We start from the raw sequence: 22,034 nt of genomic DNA on the forward strand, positions 1-22,034 counted from the left end.
TTCAAGTGATTTGAAAGAATCCTTATACACATGTGGCCCCAACCTCATATGTGTGTGCGTGCACACACACACACGCGCACACACACACACACACATTCATACACACTCACAAATGCACCCAGAAAGAATTCATAGGCGTGAAACAAAGAATTCTAAAATGTTAAGACTGCACAGTGCATAGTTGGGCACTGGAGGCAAAGATGTGAATTGCTGTACTGGGAGTAATACATGAGCCACCTCAAACCATGAAAGCAAACTATTACTTAACATTTCCAACTCTCCATCTCAAACTTAGCATTTTAAACTCAGCTTACGGGGCGCCTGGGTGGCACAGCGGTTAAGCGTCTGACTTCGGCTCAGGGCGTGATCCCGGCGTTATGGGATCGAGCCCCACATCAGGCTCCTCCGCTATGAGCCTGCTTCTTCCTCTCCCACTCCCCCTGCTTGTGTTCCCTCTCTCGCTGGCTGTCTCTATCTCTGTCAAATAAATAAATAAAATCTTTAAAAATAAATAAATAAATAAAAAATAAACTCAGCTTACAGAGAACTGTAAAATGCACTTTTTATTTTCACTAAAATCTATAGATTATCCTTTTGTATTGTATAGTGAACTCCCAAAATTCCACCAAATGTGAATTAAGATTGCCTGACACTTAAGATGAGCTCTTGATTAAATTTTAATCTTTGTGCTGGCTCTATGATGTTGTTGTATCTACTTCCGCCATTGTCTTACTATTTATATATAAAAAGAGGCAAGCCCATGTAGCCATTTGGAGATTACTTAAAATAATATGTATAGTAATATTAATAATTATGATGATGTTACTATTTATCATTAACAATGTATTGGTACTATTGTATACATGGTATATTTATTAATTTATTCACCAACATAGTTCTAAAGTATAGGCATCTCCATTTTAACAGTGAAGAAACTAAGGCATGGAGATATGAGTTAACTTGCATGACAGCACACAGCTGGAAAGCATACATTTCTTATTTTCTTTAAGACTTTATTTATTTATTTATTTGAGAGAGAGAAAGGCCAAGCAGAGGGGGGTGGGGCAGAGAGAAAAGCAGCCTCCCTGCTGAGCAGGGAACCGGACTCAAGGCTTAATCCCAGGAATTTAGGATCATGACCTGAGCTGAAGGCAGATGCCCAACTGGCTGAGCCACCCAAGGCCCAAAAACATACATTTCAATACAGCCACTTTGTGTCCAGATACTCTACTATCACATCTCTTGGCTAGAGATGAATGGACTTGAACTTAGTCATATTTGAAAGTGCATTTAATGTATTAAAGTCAGGTTTTTTTAGGTGGATTAAAATGGATATTTTTCTATGCCTAATTGCAGATTGCTACAAAAAGGGATTGCCATTGGATGTATTGATTTTGGGGACCTTCAGCTTTTTCAAATTATTGCATTTGTGGTGGCAGCAGAGAAACACAATTAGTTTTAGATAACAGAAATGACAGTAAAATGCATCATTACACTCAAACTGATCTTGTATAATAATTTGCTTTTGGTGTTTATCAGTGTTATTAAGTTATTAAGTTAAAAAAAATTCAACCAGGGGCGCCTGGGTGGCACAGCGGTTAAGCGTCTGCCTTCGGCTCAGGGCGTGATCCCAGTGTTATGGGATCGAGCCCCACATCAGGCTCCTCTGCTATGAGCCTGCTTCTTCCTCTCCCACTCCCCCTGCTTGTGTAAATAAAATCTTAAAAAAAAATTCAACCATGTTAAATGAATATAACAAAAAATAAGTACTTTGCATCCTCTCTCTCATGTCAACGTTGTCCTAAAAGTCAAGCACTTTTGATAATTTTGTCTATTCTACTATAATTTAGCTCCAATTACTTAAATACTATGTCCATACCCATATCTCTTGAATAAGCAATACAGACATTATCCATTATGCACTTCTTATTATGGTATATGGAAATTTAGTTCTGCTAAATTCTCTCTCCTCTTCCCCCAGTAATCATTCATTCAGGCAGCCATTCGAAAGAGTTAGTTATTAACACTTACCAACTGCCCCTCACTTTTCTGGGACCTGGGAATAGTATCATGGAAATACAATTCCTTCAGGTAAAGGCAGGTATAAATAAGCAAATCAATATGACAAGTAATGATATGTGCTAGCAAGAAAAAAAATTGAGATAAGGAAATAGAGAGTAATGACATGGTTGGTTAAGAAGCACCTCTTTCATAAACTTACATTTGAACAGAGATCTGATAAGATGAGGAAAGATCTATGTGGATCTCAACAGAAAGAGTTCCAGGCAATGGGAACAAAAATTGAAACCTTTAAGGCAGCAATGTGCCTGGTATTTTATAGAATTGATTAAGAGACTGAGAGAGCCATGCCATTACTATGAAAGGGCTTGTTGTAAAGCATAATATTAGCAACCAGATCGTGATATTAAGGATCAGATCACATAGGACTTGGTAAGACTCTCAGTACTGCCAGGAAAATATGCTGGTATATTCAGTGTCCCAACCACCCTGACACCTCCTCCACCATTCTTACACCAGATGACCTTGCTTCCTACCTTATTAGAAAATTGAAATCAATCAACCCTTGTATCACATATTCCTTTTACCCACTTGCTGCTATAAAATATGAAATTTCCTTGTTCTTACAGAAATTTAATCCCTCTATTTATTTACTAATTTATCACTTCTTACTTGTTCAAAGACTCTTCTCTAGCAGCTCTTCTCTTTCTGTCCTACATCAGTAAGTTTTACTCTCTACTGGATTGTTCCCATAAGCACATAAATAAGCTGTTATTTCTCCCAGCTTAAAAATAAAAAAAATCAACCACAATAATAATATATATATAAGTATATAAGTGTGTGTGTGTGCATGTGTGTGTACATTTAGTGGAAGTAGTATCAGGTCTCATTTAACAAGCAGACCAGATCACACCTAGCTAAAACTCACCACATTCTGGTCAAGAATGCCCACTTCAGGCAAGGAGACCCTATACAGATGACTGGCCTGAAGGATAAAGCAGTCAAAACATAACAGCAGAGTGCACACAGCACATACCAGAGACACTTCCTGAAGCACCAGGCTCTGGACACTATATGACTTCTTCATAAAGCCATCATTCTCAGGAGCAGAAACACAATGGGTTTTTCTAATGCAAAGACAAAGGCAGAGACTTAGACAAAGTGCCAAGATGGAAGAATTCATCCCAAATGAAAAACAAGTTAAGATCACAGCCAAGTATCCAAGCAAAACAGATATAAGTAACATCCCTGATGGAGAATTCAAAGCTACAATCATAAGGATACTTGCTGAACTTGAGAAAAGAATGGAAGACTTCAGAGATGAAGACTACAGAGATGAAGAGTTACAAAAACAATCAGTCACCAGTCAGAAATGAAAAATGTCATAACTGAGATTCAAAACAGGATTGATGCAACAAACACTGGATGGAAGAAGCAGGGGAACAAGTAAGTGATATAGAAGACAAAATAGTGGAAAACAATGAAGCTGAACAAGAAAGAAGAATTATGAAACACAAGAATAGGCTTATGGAACTCGGTGACTCCATCAAACATACTAACATTTGTATTATAAGAGTCCCCAGAAGAAGAAGCAGAAAAAAAAGGGGACAGAAAATTTACTTTAAGAAATCGTAGCTGAAAACTTCCCTAAACTGGAGAAGGAAACAGATATCCAGATCCAGAGACACACAGAACTCCCATCAAAATCAATAAAAACAGGACCTGGGACATACTGTAATTAGATTTACAAAATATAGTGATAAAGAGAAAAACCCCAAAGCAGCAAGACAAAAGTCCCTAACTTATAAGGGAAGACCTATAAGGCTAGCTGCAAATCTCTTAACAGAAACTTGGCAAGCCAGAAGGGAGTGTCATATATTTCAATGTGCTGAGTGAGAAAAATATGCAGTCAAGAATACTCTATCCAGCAAGGTTGTCATTCAGAATAGGAGAGATAAAGAGTTTCCCAGACAAACAAAAACTAAAGGAGTTTGTGACCGCTAAACCAGGCCTGTGAGAAATATTAAAGGGGACTCTAATGAGTGGAAAGGAAAGACCAAAAGTGAAAAAGACAAGAAAGGAAGAGAGAAAATCTCCAGAAAAGACAAAAGTAATAAAATGGCACTAAATACATACCTATCAGCAATTACTCTAAATGTGAATGGACTAAATGCTCCGATCAAAAAACAGAGGGTGTTCAAAAAAAAAAAAAAAAGACATCTATATGTTGTCTACAAGAGACTCATTTTAGTATTTATGCACCCAACCTGGGATTACCCAAATATATAAAACAACAACAAATATAAAGCAATTCATTGATAATAATACAATAATAACAGGGGACTTAAGCACCCTACTTACATGACTGGACAGATCATCTAAGCAGAGAATCAACAAGCAAACAACGGCTTTGAATGACACACTGGACCAGATGGACTTAACATATATTCAGAACATTCCATCTTAAAGCAACAGAAAACACATTCTTTCCAAGTGCACATGAGACATTATCCAGAATAGATTATATACTAGGTGGCAAATCAGACCTCAACAAGTACAAAAAGATTGAGATCATACCATGCATATTTTCTAACCACAACCCTGTGAAACTTGAAGTCAACCACAAGAAAAAACTTGTAAAGACCACAAATACATGGAGGTTAAACAACATGCTACTAAACAATGAATGGGTCAACCAGGAAATCAAATAAGAAATTAAAAAATACATGGAAACAAATGAAAATGAAAACAAAGCAGTCCAAAACCTTTCGGATGCAGCAAAAGCAGTTGTAAGAAGAAGTAAATAGCAATACAGGCTTACCTCAAGAAGCAAGAAAAATCTCAAATAAACAACCTGAACTTACAACCAAAGAAGCTAGAATAAGAACAAAGGGAGCCTGAAGCCAGAAGAAAAAGGGAAATAATAAATTGAAGCAGAAATAAATGATATCAAAACTAAAAAAAAAAACCACACAAAACAAACAAACAAAACAAACAGATAGAGGAAACCAGGAGTTGGCTCTTTGAAAGAATTAATAAAATTGATAAACCCCTAGCCAGACTTATCAAAAAGAAAAGATAAAGTACCCAAATAAATGAAATCACAAATTAGAGAGGAGAAATATGAACACCACAAACAATTTTAGGAGAGTATTATGAAAAATCATATGTCAACAAATTTGACAACCTGAAAGAAATGGATAAATTCTTAAAGTTAAGGGTCTCAATGTGACCCCCTAAAGAGTGAGGTGAAGAGAGCAAGGTCTCAGAATTAATCTCTAGGATGCTTTTTTTAAAAAACTGAGTTACATTAAATTATGATAATCCAACAAAGGAAATGAAAGGATGACCATTGTATTAGAAGATCCAAGTAATAGCAGTATTGAAGAACCAAGAGAAGGAAGAGAGAGCCATCAACTATTTCAAATGCTATGATAGATCAAGTGAGATGCAAAGAATTAGCCAGACTCTATGAAAGATAGCCCTTCTGGTGAGTGGTGAGGACAAAGGCCTCATTCTAGTGGGTTTAGAGTAAGAGAATAAGAAGAGGGAAGGGGACCACAGATTCTTGCAAAGTTTTATAATGAAGAGGAGTTGAGAAATGAAACAACTGAAAGAGTATGTGAGTTTGAGGAATATTATCTTTTGTTTTTGTTTTAATTTGGGGGGTATTAGCATATGTATGTATCCAAAAACAATGAAGTAGTAATGGGAGGGAAAACAATTCTATAGGGTAGAAAAATGAGATAATTTGGGGGCTAAAGTATGATATTCAGAGAAGATGGTAGGAGTAGAGTTGATGTAGACACATCATGGTTGCCTAATATTTTGTATGAAAAGGAAAGGCAAGTTTGGAGGAGAGCTTCTCTTTATAATAGTAATATCCCAATCATAATTCTTGTTTAATTAATAATCAGTGTTTATATTTATAGCAGGATATAAATAGGAAATTGGAAATATGTATTGAGAAACGCATAATATCAATCTGAAATTCTGCATTTAGCTGATATAAAATAATGCAGAAATACAAAAGTTTTCGTGCCAGAACTTGTTAGAGTATTCTAAAATCTACAAAAGGAGTTAAGAAATCAAGCGAATTGAGATGGAAGGAAAATTTTAGAAGTATAGGAATTCTTTTTTTTTTTTTTTTTTTGATCATTACCAGAAGAGTCATCATGGGATTGCCCAACTTTTAGCTCTGAAGGCAAAGAAAGGACCTTTCCCAACATGCACATTTACAGAAATTGTTATAGATAAATAAAAATAGAATAAATAAACAAAATGGAATGAAATGGTTATATATCATGAGATTTGCTTCTTCAATACAAGAAATCATTTTTATAACTACGATAAATCAGTCATTGCTTTGGTGGAGTCATTGTTTTATTTCTTTATATAATTTTTATTCTTGTGTTAATAGACTCACTTTTTCTTTTTTTATGATTATTTATTTATTTATTTATTTGAGAGAGAGAGAGAGAAAGAGGGAGAGGGAGAAGCAGACTTTCTGTTGAGCAGGGAGCCCAACATGGGCTCAATCCCAGAACCCCAAGATCCTGATCCGAGCTGAAGGCAGATGCTGAAGAACTGAGCCCCCAGGCCCCCCAATAATAGACTCATTTTTTTCATCGTCTTCTTCATGTCTTTGTCCTCATGAACAGTCTTCTTCTATACTCCAAGAGTTGCTCCATAAGATTTTCCAGAGATCAGTTCTCTCTGACACACTGTCCTGAATGGTCAGTCCCCAAGCTCCATGAGTCATTGTTTCCTTGGCAGGGGCCATCCTGGCATTCTGTGCACTTCTGCTGCTCCTTGCATGGGTGGAATGTCCTGAAACTTATGATTTCTTCTTTTTGAATTTAGTTTCTCTTTTGGTAAAACATACCCTCCAATATCTTTCTGAGGTTGACTGCACTGTAGATAAATTATCTGACATATAATGCCTAAAAATGTCTTTATCCTCCCTTCCTCAATTGTGTTCTATTTTATCTGTGTATGAAATTCAGGTTGAAAATTATGTTCCCTCAGAATGTTGTAAGGCATTAGACCACTTACCTCTCAGCTGCCATTGAGGAATATGATATCATGCCAACCTTATTTCAAAACTTGCATATAACCCATGATTTCCTCTCTTTGAGACTCTTTGTATCTTCTCTTTATTCCAAGTATTATGGAAGTTTATGATGATATGGATGAAATTGGGGGGGGGGGACAACCCAACTGGCATTTGTGGGTAGCCCGTTTGTGAGTATAAAGTTTTGATTTTTCTTTAATCTGCATTATCAGTTATCAATCTGTCTTAATTTATTGGTATTTGAGATTATAATTATTACCAGCTTCATCAAAAGTAGCTATTTTTTCCTCAAATTCTTGCTTGTCAGTTATTTCTTTGAACATGCATTAAGCTGAAAGCATGTAAAATAGAAAATGAGATCAAGAAATTCACTTCTTGAAAGATCTCTACATCAGGTCAAAGAGATTCCAAAGCATTCTGTAAACAGTTTAGCCATGACCACACTAAGTTTAGCCCTTACTGGGTTATGTCATACCTCTTTTCTCTACTTTGTGATTCTGCTTTTCCTTATCCTTTCTTCTCTTTCCAAAGTATGTGATCTCAATTGACACAGGTATTTTGCTTTTTCTATTAATGTGCATCACTCAAATACATACATGCCTTGAAAATCTAAATGTCCATTATTTGACATTTAACTAAGTTATGTTTTTGTTCAAGATATAGTGTGTCTATTTACTCTCTCCTGTATTTAATTGCAATAATGCTTCCTTTTTAAATAGTTGCTTCTGACCTTTTAATCCTCTTTTTTTCCCATTATTCTCTCAGCCCCTTCACAACTACTAAGCCCATTTATCTTTTCTCAAATTATTGAGCCCTGAAGGAAGTGAAACACTATTATGATAATTTGTCTGCATTTGTTCCATTAAAGAGCACAGGAGAGTCTCTAACTATAAGCATATTATTTCTACTTAATACACTAGGTTGCTCAAAGAAACCTTTATTTACCAATTTCCCATTAGAAGTTGGCTTTGTAAATGAATGTATCTTACTCGGTGGGCAATTTTGCACTTGAGTAAAAAAAAAAATTGTTATAATTTTAAAAAGCAACATTTTGACACAAAAAAATGTATGGTAGAAACAGAGGCAAATTAAATATTAATATATATTATATTCCCACAAGCCAGAAATATATGTTATAAACTTCAACAATTTATTTTCTCTTCCAGACGCCAGGTAATACCCTATGTCAAAAATGCTCAACTATCATTATTAAAATTTTCCTTTTTTTCCTTTCTTTGCTCAGTTGCTCATGCTTATTTAATTTTAAGTATAATTTTAAGCAACATTGAAATTGGATAAAATAAACTTATGCAAGTTGTGCTGTGAACATAGGGACATTGAATTAGGTCTAATTGGTAGTTTCAAAGTCAAAACCCTTGATATATCTATAAGTAAAGCAGAATGATTGAGATTGGGGAATTTAAAGGGACATTTGGTTTGAATTACCTATTTATCTGATTTTCAAATGCTTATAATATGTCTTTCCTGAAAATCTAACTTTTGGGACTCTCCCTACATGCTTCTCAAATTCTTCAATGACAGTCATATCAACTCAAAAGTTACTCCTGACTCTGTTATCCTAGAAAAGTGCTTCCTCCTTCTAAAAGTCTTGGTCATATAATATTATATCTCTTATTTTTTTATCTTATTCATACCACCAGCTACATCATTGAAAATTATGCTTAACCATCTAAGACATCTGTATTCAGATTATGTATTTATCTATTAGGAGCCATGCCTACAGAGCAAGTATTTCATTTTAGCTGACCAAGGGAGCTCACTGAAAACTGCTCCCTGAAGGAGTCAGATCATCATATCAACTGCAGAATGAGAATAATGTGTCTAGTAATCTATTATCAACAAATAAATGATCACAAATTTTAAGGTCTAATCACAGAACATACTGTTGAAAAAATTTTAAATGCACAAAGAAGGTATATATATATTTTTTTTTTCAATATTTTTATTTTATTCAGCAACACACAAATCCTTCTGTGATCTGGCCTCCACTACCTTTTATTCTCCTCTGTAGGCTTCATCTCAATTGCACTTCAAGCCAATTCCACTTGACTTCAGCTTTTTGTGCCTGTAACATATCCTATCCCATGTCCACACACCCATCATTTAGGTTTCTGTTTAAGTACTTTATTCTGAGGGATAACTTTACTGATATCAAGTCTATAATTGGTTTTCCTGTTTTATTTTTCCATTGGTTCTTATAACTTCATTTTTCAAAATGACTTATTGCATGTAATTGCTCGTGCCCTTGTGCATATTACATTGCATATTAGACAATCTGGACACTAGAAAAACTGAACCCCAATTCTTCTCTCAATTCCTGCAACATTACATTTTTGGGAGTCAAATAATTAAGATAAATTGAGGGTATCTACTACTTTGGACATTTAAAATTTTTAACTTTGACTATGATTTTCATTTTATTTCCTTTTTTTGTCAAGAAGACCAATGAGCTCAGTGTGGGCACAGAAGTCTGCCTTCAGAGATGTGCAGAAGGCAATGAGTTTGTTGAGGGAGCCAGAGATCATGTAGGGCCTTGTAGCTGTGGAAGAACCACTGGGTTCATTCTGTCTGGGATAGGAAGCCTTTGAGAGTTATAAGCAAGGAACTAGCATGATTTCATTTACTTTCAAAATATCACTTCATTTTTTAGGTGGATAAATTACTCTAGAGGGACAAGAGGGGGTAGTGGACTAGAAATAGAAATAACTGGTAGAGTATTAAAGTGAATCAAGCAAGATAAAGTGTATTTAGTTTAAGGTGGTAATAATAGAGAGACACTGGTTACATTCTTAAGTTTGTGAAAAATTGAATAAGAATAAAATAATATTAAATCCTTCTTAAACTATTCCTAAAAACAGATAAGGAGGGAATACCTCCAAACTCATTTTATGAGGTCAGTATCACCCTGATACCAAAGACATACAAAAATGTCATAATAAAAGAAAACTATAGGCCAATATCCCACATGAACATGGGTGTAAAAATTTTTTAAATTTTTAAATTATTTTTTAAAGATTTTATTTTATTTGACAGAGAGAGAGAGCACAAGCAGGGGGAGCAGCAGACAGAGAAAGATGGAGAAGCAGACTCCTTGCTGAGGAAGGAGCCCTACACAGGGTTCATTCCCAGGACCCTGAGATCATGACCGAAGCCAAAGCAGAAAATTAATCAACTGAGCCACCCAGGCACCCCAGTATAAAAATCTCCAGCAAAATATTAACAAACCAAATATCATAGCACATTAAAAAGATCATATACCATAACCAACTGGGATAGTCCAACATCCATAAAACAATTAATGTGATACACCACATTAGCAGAATAAAGGATAAAAATCACATGATCATCTCAATAGGTACAAAAAAAGCATTTCGCAAAATTTAACACCCATTCACAATAAATATTGTCAACAAATTAGGTGTAAAGAAACTTATCTCAACATAATAGAGGCTATATATGACAAGCCCACAGTTAAGATCACATTCGATGCAAAATTGAAAGCTTTTCCTTAAGATCTGGAACAAGGCAAAGATACCTATATTCCACCTTTTCATTAAATAGTACTGGATATCTTATCCAGAGCAATTAGGCAAGAAAAAGAAATAAAAGGCAACCATATTGGAAAGGAAGTACAACTATCTTTGTGGATGACATGATAGTACATGTAGAAAACCCTAAAGACTATCAAAAAAAACTATTATAATTAGTAAATTTGGTTAAAGTTACAAGATACAAGTCAACACACAAAAATCGGTTGAGTTTCTATACACCAACGAAGAACTATTAAATTAAGAAAATAATCACATTTACCATAGCATCCAAACAAACAATTTAGGAACTTAACTAAGGAAGTAAAAGATTTGTACATTAAAAACTGTAAAACACAGACAAAAGTAATTGGCAAACACAAAAAAATGGAAAGAAATCCCTTACATCCATTAAGATGGCTATTAATAAATAAATGAATGAGTGAATGAATAATTTAAGAAGGTAATCAATCAATCAATCAATAATTTAGAAAAGAGAGGATCCTCAATATTGTTTCCACAGTAGTTGCACCAATTTACATTCCTACCAGGAGTACACAAGGGTTCCATTTTCTCTACATTAATTCCAACACGTTATTTCTTGTCTTTTTGATACTAGTCTGTCTGACTGGTGTGAGGCGATATCTCATTATGGTTTTGATTTGCATTACCTTGATGATTAGTGATGTTAGGCATCTTCTCACGTGTCATGTGTCTACTGGCCATCTGCATTTCTTCAGAAAATTGTCTATTCAGGTCCTCTGTCCATTTTTTAATAAGATTGTTTATTTTGTTGTTGTCATTGAGTCATATATAGTTCTTTATATATTTTGCATCCAGTAGTCCCACTACTGGATAATTATCTACAAAAAAATCAAAACACTAATTCAAAAAGATATATGCACTTCTGGGGCGCCTGGGTGGCACAGCGGTTAAGCGTCTGCTTTCGGCTCAGGGTGTGATCCCGGCGTTGTGGGATCGAGCCCCACATCAGGCTCCTCTGCTATGAGCCTGCTTCTTCCTCTCCCACTCCCCCTGCTTGTGTTCCCTCTCTCGCTGGCTGTCTCTCTCTCTGTCAAATAAATAAATAAAATCTTTAAAAAAAAACAAAAACAAAACAAAAAGATATATGCACTTCTATGTTCATTGCAGCATCATTTACAACAGCCAAGATATGGAACAAGCTAAGTGTCTGATAAATGAATGTATAAAGAAGAATGGATAAAAGAAGATTGCGTGTGTGTGCACATGCGTGTGTGTGTGTGTGTGTAATATTAGTCAGCATAAAAACAGAAACAGACTCCTATAAACAGAGAGAAAACTAGTAGCTGCCAGAGGGGAGGGGTCTGGGGGATGGGCAAAATAGGTGAAGGTGATTAAGAGGTACAAACTTCCACTTATAAAATAAATAAGTCACAAAGATGAAAAGTACGACATAGGGAATATAGTCAATAATATTGTAATAACATGGTATGGTGACAGACTACCGTCCGTCACTATTCTTACGGTGAGCATAGCATAATGTATAGAATTGTCAAATCATTATGTTGTGCACCTTAAACTAATATAACATTGTATGTCAACTAAACATCAATAATAAAAAAATTTTAAAAGATAACAAGTATTGTTGAGGTGTGGAGAAAAGGGAATCCTGTGTATTGTTGTTAGGAATATAAATTGGAGAATTCACTATGGAAAACAGTATAAAGTCTTCTCAAAAAAAAAATGTTGTAAATGACTACCATATGATCCAGGAAACCTACTTATTGTTATATATGCAAAGTAACTGAAATCAGGATGTTGAAGAGATACCTGCACTCCCATGTTCACTGCAGCACTAATTACAACAGTCAAGATATGGAAGCAATAATAATAATAATAAATGTGCATCAATGATTGAATGGATAAGGAAAATGTGAGATATATATATATATATATATATACACAATAAAATATTATTCAGTCATAAAAGAAGAAATCCTACCATTTGTGACAACATGGATGAACCTGGAGGACACTGTGCTTAGTGAAATAAGCCAGGTACAGAAGGACAAATACTACATGAATCCACTATAAAAGGAACCTAAACTAATTGAATTCATAGGAGCAAAACTTAGAGTGGTGTTGCCAGGAGCCATGGAGCTATGGGGAGACGGAAATGGGAAGGTGTCAGTCAAAGGGTAAAAAGTTTCAGTTATGCAAGATGAATGAGTCCTAGAGATCTACTCTTCAGAATAGTGACTATAATTAATAATACCATATTGTTATTCTCAAAAATTTGCTGTGAGGGTAGATCTTGTAACAGCAACAATAGTAATAATTAAAGAGGACAGGAGGAAACTTTTGTAGGTGATGGATATGTTATGGCCTAGAATGTGTTGATGCTTTCTTGGATGTGCATTTGACCCTTCGTCAATGCTGGGGTCCGGACGCTGACCATTCCCATAGTCAAAAATTTACACATAACTTTTGAGGCCCTTGGGTGGCTCAGTCGTTAAGCGTTTGCCTTTGGCTCAGGGCATGATTCCAGGGTCCTGGGATTGAACCCCGCATCGAGCTCCCTGCTCGGCTTGGAGCCTGCTTCTTCCTCTCCCACTCCCCCTGCTTGTGTTCCCTCTCTCGCTGCCTGTCTCTCTCTCTGTTAAATAAACAAATAAAATCTTAAAAAAAAAATCTACACATAACTTTTGACTCCCCAAACACTTAAGTACGAATAGCCTACTGTTGATAGGAAGGAAATCTTATTGATAACATAAATAGTTGATTAACACATATTGTATATGCTATCTTTATTCTTGTAATAAAGTAACTTAGAGGAAAGAAAATATTAAGAAAATCATAAGGCAGAAAAAGTATATTTACAGTAGTGTATTATATCAAAAAAAAATCCAAATCCACTTATAAGTGTGCCTGCACGGTTCAAACCTATACTGTTCAAGGATCAGCTGCATACTTCTCTCTAAAATCATCAGATTGTATACCATAAATATATACAGCTTTTTTTATGTCAATAATACTTCAGTAAAGTGTCTTAAAAACATCATGAGGAACTGGAGCTGATCTAAAAGAGTATATTGAACCATTCTTTAACTGAACCAAGAAGTATAATTTTATTTAAGAAAGTGCAAGAGATCTGTGGGGGATGGGATTAGAACAAAGAAACTACTGGAGTTCAAAGTTCATTTCTTTAGAGAAGTAGATTACCTCAGGCAGTGGAAACATTTCCATTTGTTTCATTGGGTTAGATTTGAGAAATGATTGCTTCTAAGAATGTTCCTAATTGATCTGTGAATATATCCATCACACAAAAGGGCTTCAGACAATTAACTATCTTCTTGTTCTTCAAATGTTTCCCTTTTGAATATCATTCCCTTTTGATATACCAGCTGATCACAGAAAAGACTATATTGGAGCATCTGATCTGATGAAATAAAAGTGAGCAGAATGATTAGTAGCGCTTGAGTGTAGCAGCAATTACTTACGCAAAACAGATTTCTGTATTTTTTCAGCTTTAGTGAGATATAATTGACATACAAAATTGTAATATATTTAAAGCGTACAACATGGTAATTTGATATCTGTATAAATTGTGAAAGGATTTTTTCCACTTAGTTAATTAACACACCATCACCTCATATATTTAGCCCCCTCTTTTTTTTGGTGAGAACATTTAAGTTCTATTCTTGGCAAATTTTAATTATACAATCAGTGTTATCAACTATAGTCACCATGTGACACATTACTCAAACTTTATTTATCATATAACTGGAAGTTTATACCTTTTTACCAATATTCCCTATTTCTCTCACAACACTAATCATCAGGAAAATGTAAATCAAAACCAGAAGGAGATATCACCTCACACCTGTTCGGAAGGCTATTATCGAAGAGACAAGAAATAACAAATGCTGGTGAGGATATGGAGAAAAGGGAACCCTGTACACTGTTGTTGGAGACGTAAATTGTTTCAGACTCTGTGAAAAACAGTATGGAGTGTCCTCATAAATTAAAAATAGAACTACGATACAATCTAGCTATTCTACCTCTGGGTATGTATTTGAAGGAAACAAATCATTGTCTTAAGGAGATGTCTGTACTTCTGCATTCAGTATAGCATTTTGCATAATATCCAAGGTATGGAAATAACTTGTGTCCATCAATGGATAAATGGATCGAGAGTATTATACAGACATGAGAAAGAAGGAATCCTGTCATTAACAACACGGATGAACCTGCGGGGCATTATGATAAGTGAAATAAACCAAGCAAAGAAAGATAAACACTTCATGGGATCTCTTATATACGGGGGTGGGGGGTGGGGGGTGGGAATCAAACTCATAGATTTCTGCATTTTAGATAAACTCAAAGTTAAAGTTTACCCCCATCTACTTCTAGTGTAAGTGATTATGTATTTTAGTTGTTATAAAGCTATAAGAAATGTTCCCCTAACATTCCTCATAAGAAAAATTCTCTCAGAACTTTACTATTATAGTGAGGCCATTGTGATAGGGATATCGAGGTAGTATAATTTGCTATCACCTATAGATATCATTAGAACTAAACTCAAAGAACTCTTTTTTATTTGACATAGTCACTAGAAAAAGTATGTGTTATAACTGATGAAAAAATGAAGGTATGAGAGAAAAAGTACCCTGAGATAGAGCAAGGAGAAAATAGGTAAAATAATATAAGATATATATTCAAATTTTATGTGGTTTATAACAAATTTTTTTGAGAGTAAATAATTTATGTATGTATTTCAGCCAATGGACGGACTTAGTATCCTAACCAATTCTAAACTTTAAAGAATGCTTAAATGCTGCTCAAAGTGTTTTAAAATTCTATTACATGCAATGATGAGACAGCACAACAAACAAAAAACAAATAGTATATAGGTCAAAAAAGTAAATGAAAGCAATGATCTAGAGAAGGAAGATAAGCTGCAGCTTACATTCATTTTAAGGTTATTTACTGATCCATGGCAAGGTGAAGCCTTTAAGGAGAGATCCATCATAAAACAAGCATCCCAAAGAACTATAGCTTCACTGAAAAGACGGGTAGCAGACATATACCTTGTTCCCTCACCCCATGTCCAGTGTACTCCTAGGAAAATGCTTATCTTGTACCTTGATGCTGAACAGATGGAAAATCACATTCCTGAAAATTGTTTATGATACACATTACATCTGTAATATATTATACTACTGTTCATTAAACATTAGTTCTCCTATCCCATTTTATGTACAGAGGACTTTGGGATTACCACTGACTATGGGATTGTCATGTGACTCTATTTGACCAATGGAAAATGAGAAGGGGTGTGGCAACTGTGAAGCTCCTTATCTCCACCATAACTACATGGTCCAGTGTCAATGCTCCTTCAGGCTAGGCACAAGATAAAGAAGACATGTTCAGACATCTGAACCTGACCTATCACCTGTTGCTGAGCGTTCTAGAACTGTAAGATTATAAGGAAGAGATAAGTTATTATTGGTCATAAGCCACAGAGTTTGTAAGACATTTCAAATGCATCATTATTAAAAAATGACTAATAAAGATTCTTATAGATTTACAATCTAAAATCTCACTCTCTAGACAGTCTAAAAGTCTCAAACTGAAAATTTAGTCTAAGGTAATCTCTAATAAATAATGCCTAAAGGAGCAAGAAATAATATTTTCTAAATAGCTCATAGTTATCTTTATACTCAAAGTATTCCATAGAAAAAACTCCCAGGAAAATGAGCAACTTAAAGCAAAGAGTGCACGTGCAAACACACACATACATGCACAGATGGAAACAAGATACCATGAGCAGCAATCACTCATCAGACACAGAATATTATGTAATTATGTTTTATTTTTTAAAATAACTTTACTTCAAGTAAAATTTACATAAAATAAAATACTCCCATTTTAATTGCTCTGTTCAGTTAGTTCTGGCAGATGTATTCAACCATGTTAACATCATCACAAATGATATAGAATATTTCCTTCATTCAAATAGTTACATATGTCACTTTGCACTCATACTCCCCCTCAAATCTGGCCCTAGACAACAATTGGTCTTCCTCTATCTCTATTGGGAAGATTCACTTTTCCTAGAATTTCATATCAGTGGTATTATAAAATATGTTCTTTTTGGTCTAGATACTTTCATTCAGCATATTTTTACCTTCATCCATGTTATTGATGTTAATTATTTATCCCTCTTAATTTCCCAGTAGTGTTTCATTATCTGGAAAAACATCAGTGTGTCTCATGGAAATACATTAGACATTTTGCCCAGGCTTTTGCTATTATGAGTAAAACTGCCAGAAACATTCATGTTGCAGTATTTGTGAACTCGAATGTTTTTGTTTCTCTTGGGTAAATACCAAGAAATAGAATTGTTGGGTCTTATGGTAGGCATGTGTTTAACACCATAAGAAATCATCACACTATTTTCCAAAGTAATTTTATCATTTACATTTTCACCAGCAATGTATGAAACATCAATTGCTTTACCTTCTTGCAAATATTAGGTGTTATCAGTGTTTATATTTTGTTTTAGCTTTGTAATTTACATTTCCCTAATAACTAAAGATGATGAGAAAAATTTTCAAGTCCTTATTATTTGCACATCTTCTTTTATATAGTTTTTATTCAAATATTTTGCACGTTTTTATCTTTGTTTTCTTATTATTAGGGTTGGTGGGGTTCACTAGAAATTATGGATACAAATTTTTGTCAGATATTTCTATTGCAAATATCTTCAGCTAATATATACCTACTTTTTTGTGTGTTCCTAATGCAGTCATTGTAAGAAAAGCTTTAATTTAGTTGAAGCCCAATTCATCTTCACTTTTAAATTTTATGGATCTTATTTTTTCATTTTATTTTTAAAGTCATTGACTATCTCAGGATCACAAAGATATTATCCTAAGACTTTTTTCCTACTACTTTTATAGTTTTAGCTTTTATATATAGGCTAATAGTAGTTTACAAGTTAATTTTATATAGAGAGTAAGGTAAGATTTCATTTAAGAAAAAAAAGGAAACATGAACAAGTAGTTATACCACAGTTTGTTAAAAAGTTTTCCCTGATAAATTCATCTGATACATTTAATGGAAAATTATATATATTTGTCTTAGTGTGGACTTTTTTCCACTAATTGTCATTTATGTGTCTATCCTTCAGGCAATAGCACAATTCTTCTTTTTTTAGTTTGCTATTTATTTTTATTTTTTAAAGATTTTATGTATTTATTTGAGAGAGAGAGTGAGTGAGAGAGAGAAGGAGCAGGGGGAGGCACCGAGGGAGAAGGAGAAGCAGACTCCCTGCTGAGCACGGAGCCAGACATGGGACTTGATCCCAGGACTCCAGGATCATGACCTGAGCTGAAGGCAGACTCAACCGACTGAGCCACTCAGGAGTCCCCAGTAGCACACTTCTTGATGAATATATCTTCAGAATAAATCTTGAAATTATGTAATACACGTCTTCGAAATGTGTGTGTGTGTGTGTGTGTGTGTGTGTGTCTGTGTGTCTGTGTGTCTGTGTGTGTCTGTGTGTCTGTGTGTTTTAGAGAGAGAGAGAGCTCATGTGTGCCCGAGAGGGGCAAAGGGAGAGGGAGAAAGAGAAACTTAAGCAGGCTCCATGACCTGGGTAGAGTCCCACATGATGCAGGTCTTCATCTCAGGACCCTGAGATCATGACCTGAGCTGAAATCAAGAGTCAGATGCTTAACAAACTGAGCCACCGAGGCACCCCCAAATGTGTGTTTCCCCCCAAATAATTGAGATTAATCTAAATGTTTCACATTTCTGTGTGAATTGAAAGATTTTTTTAAATTTCTTTAAAACTTTCTTGGGACTTTGATTGAATCTTGTTGAATTTACAGAGCAAATTAATGAGAACTGACTTCTTAACCATATTTAATTACCCAGCCAATGGACTGAGTCAATCTCTCAATTTGCTTATATCTTCTTTAATTTCTTTCAGCAGTACTTTGCAGTTTTCAGTGATGATCTCTTGCACATATTTTGGGAAAAAAATCCTAAGTATCTCATGTTTTAATACTATTATAAACGGTAATTTTTAATTTCCCTTTCTAACTATCTACTTCAAGCATATAGCATTAAAGTTAAAATGTAGTCCATACATTATCATCAGCACTGATGCCACAGCCCTGTAAAAACATTAGCAAATCAAGTCTTTCAATGTATTTCAAAAGATAATATTTGTCTTTGTTTGATAACCCAGAGCAAAAAAGCATGCATAATGGCTTCATCTTGCCCATTGAGACATACATGCTAGTGTCTGGATTGGTTCTCTGTACCTTCTGGTGGAATGAGGAACACAATGACTGGACTCCCTACCAGGACCTGTGTTTATGATATTGATTTGGACCCTGAAAATGAACAGGTGAATGGGTTGTTCTAAACAGATTGTCCATCTTCAAAAAGCTACTTTGAAAGTTGGCCAGTGTCTATCCAAGCCTACTGTCACTTAGGAAGTATAGGGAAGTCAAGAGAAGTCAGCCACTGCCTGGTAAGTCTTCTAAAATAAATAGTGGAAGTTTCTTCCAGCAGCCTTTCTTTGGCTCTCTTTATATGTTATAACTGATGTATCTTCTTGGTGGATTAATTCTTTAATCATTATGTAGGGTTCTTCTTTGTCCATTGTTACAACTCAACTTTAAAAAAATAGTAAAACTTTAGAGCAAGAACTTCAGAATACTCAAAAAAAATGAATGGCTTATCAAATAAACATCATTAGAAAGCAGGGAAATAAAAATTAAAATTTGACATATGATTTCATAACTATGCAATTAACACATTTACAAGATCTATAATATAAAATGTTTGTAAGTATATGCAACAAGGAGAGCATTCACACAGCAGGGTAAGGAATAAATTAGGAAATATGCTTTGCATAATAGTTTGGTAACTTCTAGTAAAGTGGAGCAATTCCATTTATGAGTATTTAGTTTAGATAAGTTTATGCATGTGCACACTATTGAACATGCAATAGAATGTAGTATGAGTAAGAAACTAGGAACATCCTAGTAGCCATCAAAACTAGAATAAAAAAGTAATTGTGGTATATGGATGCAGAAGAATAATTTTCAGAATTGAAAATTAATGAAATACAAACTTTACAGAGCAACAAGTAGGAAGCTATAAATCACAGGAGAATATAAACATTTGATTCAATTTATATAATTTAAAACCAGGCAATACCTAATAATGTATACTTTATAAAAGATGCATAAGTGAAAATGGTGAAAATAAAAACAGAAGAATTAAAAGGAAAATAGAAATGTTTAACCTTGTTGGAAAGGGAAGATATATTCTTAGAAAAAAGGATTCATATCAGGATAAAAGGGCTTTCAAGTTATAAATAATGTTGTATATCTTAATTTAGATGTTCTGTCCCTCGGTGTTCATTTTGCTGTTATTAACTGAACTCCAGGTTGAACACAATTTGGCAGATTTAGCACCTTTTCAAATATAGATTTGGAGTTTGAAAATGAACTCAAATATCTCATGTTTCAAATTTCATTTATTGCTAAAGAAAAATCAATTCCTGGTTCAAGAGAAAAGAACTGTTTCTGCTAAGGTTTGATGAGCATTTAACACATTCTATTTAAAAATATATATATTTGATGTATTGAGTTAAGTGTGATGATTATAAAACTCAAAATATTTAGTTCAGAGCTAAAAAGAAAATTGGCTTTAAAACAAAGTCATCCGTGATTTAACTGAGGTCCACCAGTTGCCAATACTTTAAGACAAGTGAAAATGGAGGGGAAAAAATAGACATTTTAGATCCCAATTTGCATTTCTAAGCTTTATTCTCTTAATCATCAAGGGATAATAGACTATAACACATGTTAAATATATTTTCATATCTTCCTGAAGAAAATTATTTTGTGATTTAATATCAACAAAAATATTCAATTTTCAGAATATGAATTTAACAGAGGAAGTAATTATAATCAGCAAATAATTTTAGAGAAATTAAGAAAATTTCAAGTCATTCTCATCCTAAGGAATGCATCATAACTAAGAAATTCAAAGATACCTTCTCATTTCCTATGGAAAACTATGTATTTCTAGTGATTATGTTGATTTTCCCAATATTTTCATCCCTACTTCACAATATTTTCAATACATCCCAAAAAAGAAGTTTTAACAATGACTCTCATACTCAGAAACTTAGGATATAGGGTTCTTATAAGTGCCACATAGATAGGCACACACAGGTCATAGTTATAACCTAAGTCATAACCTAAAGGCTGAAGAAAAAATTATAACCCAGGAAGCAAAACAAAGTTGGTAAAGATCAGTGAAGGAGAACTGAGCAGCAGATCCAATGTGAAAATCCAAGTTCTAAAACACTAAGTTAGAAGACCGATCAAGGGAAAAATGTTATAAGGTATACAAACGTAGCAAGTTAAGACTGAAGAGAAGTTAATCTTACTGGATGCTGGGTATCTGATCCAGGAATGAGCCAGCTGGCTATAACACATAGGGTCAGGATTGATCTCAAATATTGTTAATGTAAAATTGAGTGTGGCCCTTAATCAACTATCATGGAGTGATCACCTCCTAGTGCAATGATCGATGTTAGATTTCAGATACACAAGTATGAAACTCAGAGTTTGCCCTCAAAATTGTCGTGGATTGCTTGAAAATAGTTTCTCTCATTCACAAAATAACAACTAATAGAATAAATAAGAGGTAATATACTGAGTGATTTGAAATTCAAATCAAAGTTCTAACTCATTCTGGCCTGGAGGGTGAAAAACAAAGATAGGAGCCTTGAAGTACAAGTGTAATGGTGTCCACAGGTGAGGATTATGGAAATCATTACCACTTAAAGTGTATATGGTAACAAAGGCAAGAAAATAGAAGAAAAAATGTCTAGAAATGGGGCATGAACAGAAAGAGGAGGAACATTTTTGGAAAACGGCAGATGATAAAATAGAAAAGTCCAAAACATGAACGCTTTTGTATGAAACTTCCCAGGGTTTAAAATTTATTTTGAAAGGAATATGGAACTCCTGGGTAAGTTTATATAAGGAAGTAAAATGATTGAATTATTATGCCAAAGATAACACTCTGTCAGAAATATGGTTAATGGGTTGGCATTCCAGGAGACTAAAAGATGGAGAAAAATTTAAAGAGAAATGGAGAAAATTTGTCTCTAACAAGAAATAATGTGGTCTTCAAAAAAGATGGAATAATTACACAAGTTTTAAAATAAATTTCAAAGGCAAAATCAATAGAATTTAGTGACAATTTAGATGGTGGGGCTGAGAGAAAAGACAAAGTGAAGGATGATTTCAAGTTTCTGACTCACTTGACAAGAAATTTAAACATATTCCCCTCACTCTTCCCCATTGGAT

The sequence above is a fragment of the Ursus maritimus genome, unplaced genomic scaffold (assembly GCF_017311325.1).
Source record: "Ursus maritimus isolate PB19 unplaced genomic scaffold, ASM1731132v1 scaffold_4, whole genome shotgun sequence".
Taxonomy (NCBI): domain Eukaryota; kingdom Metazoa; phylum Chordata; class Mammalia; order Carnivora; family Ursidae; genus Ursus; species Ursus maritimus.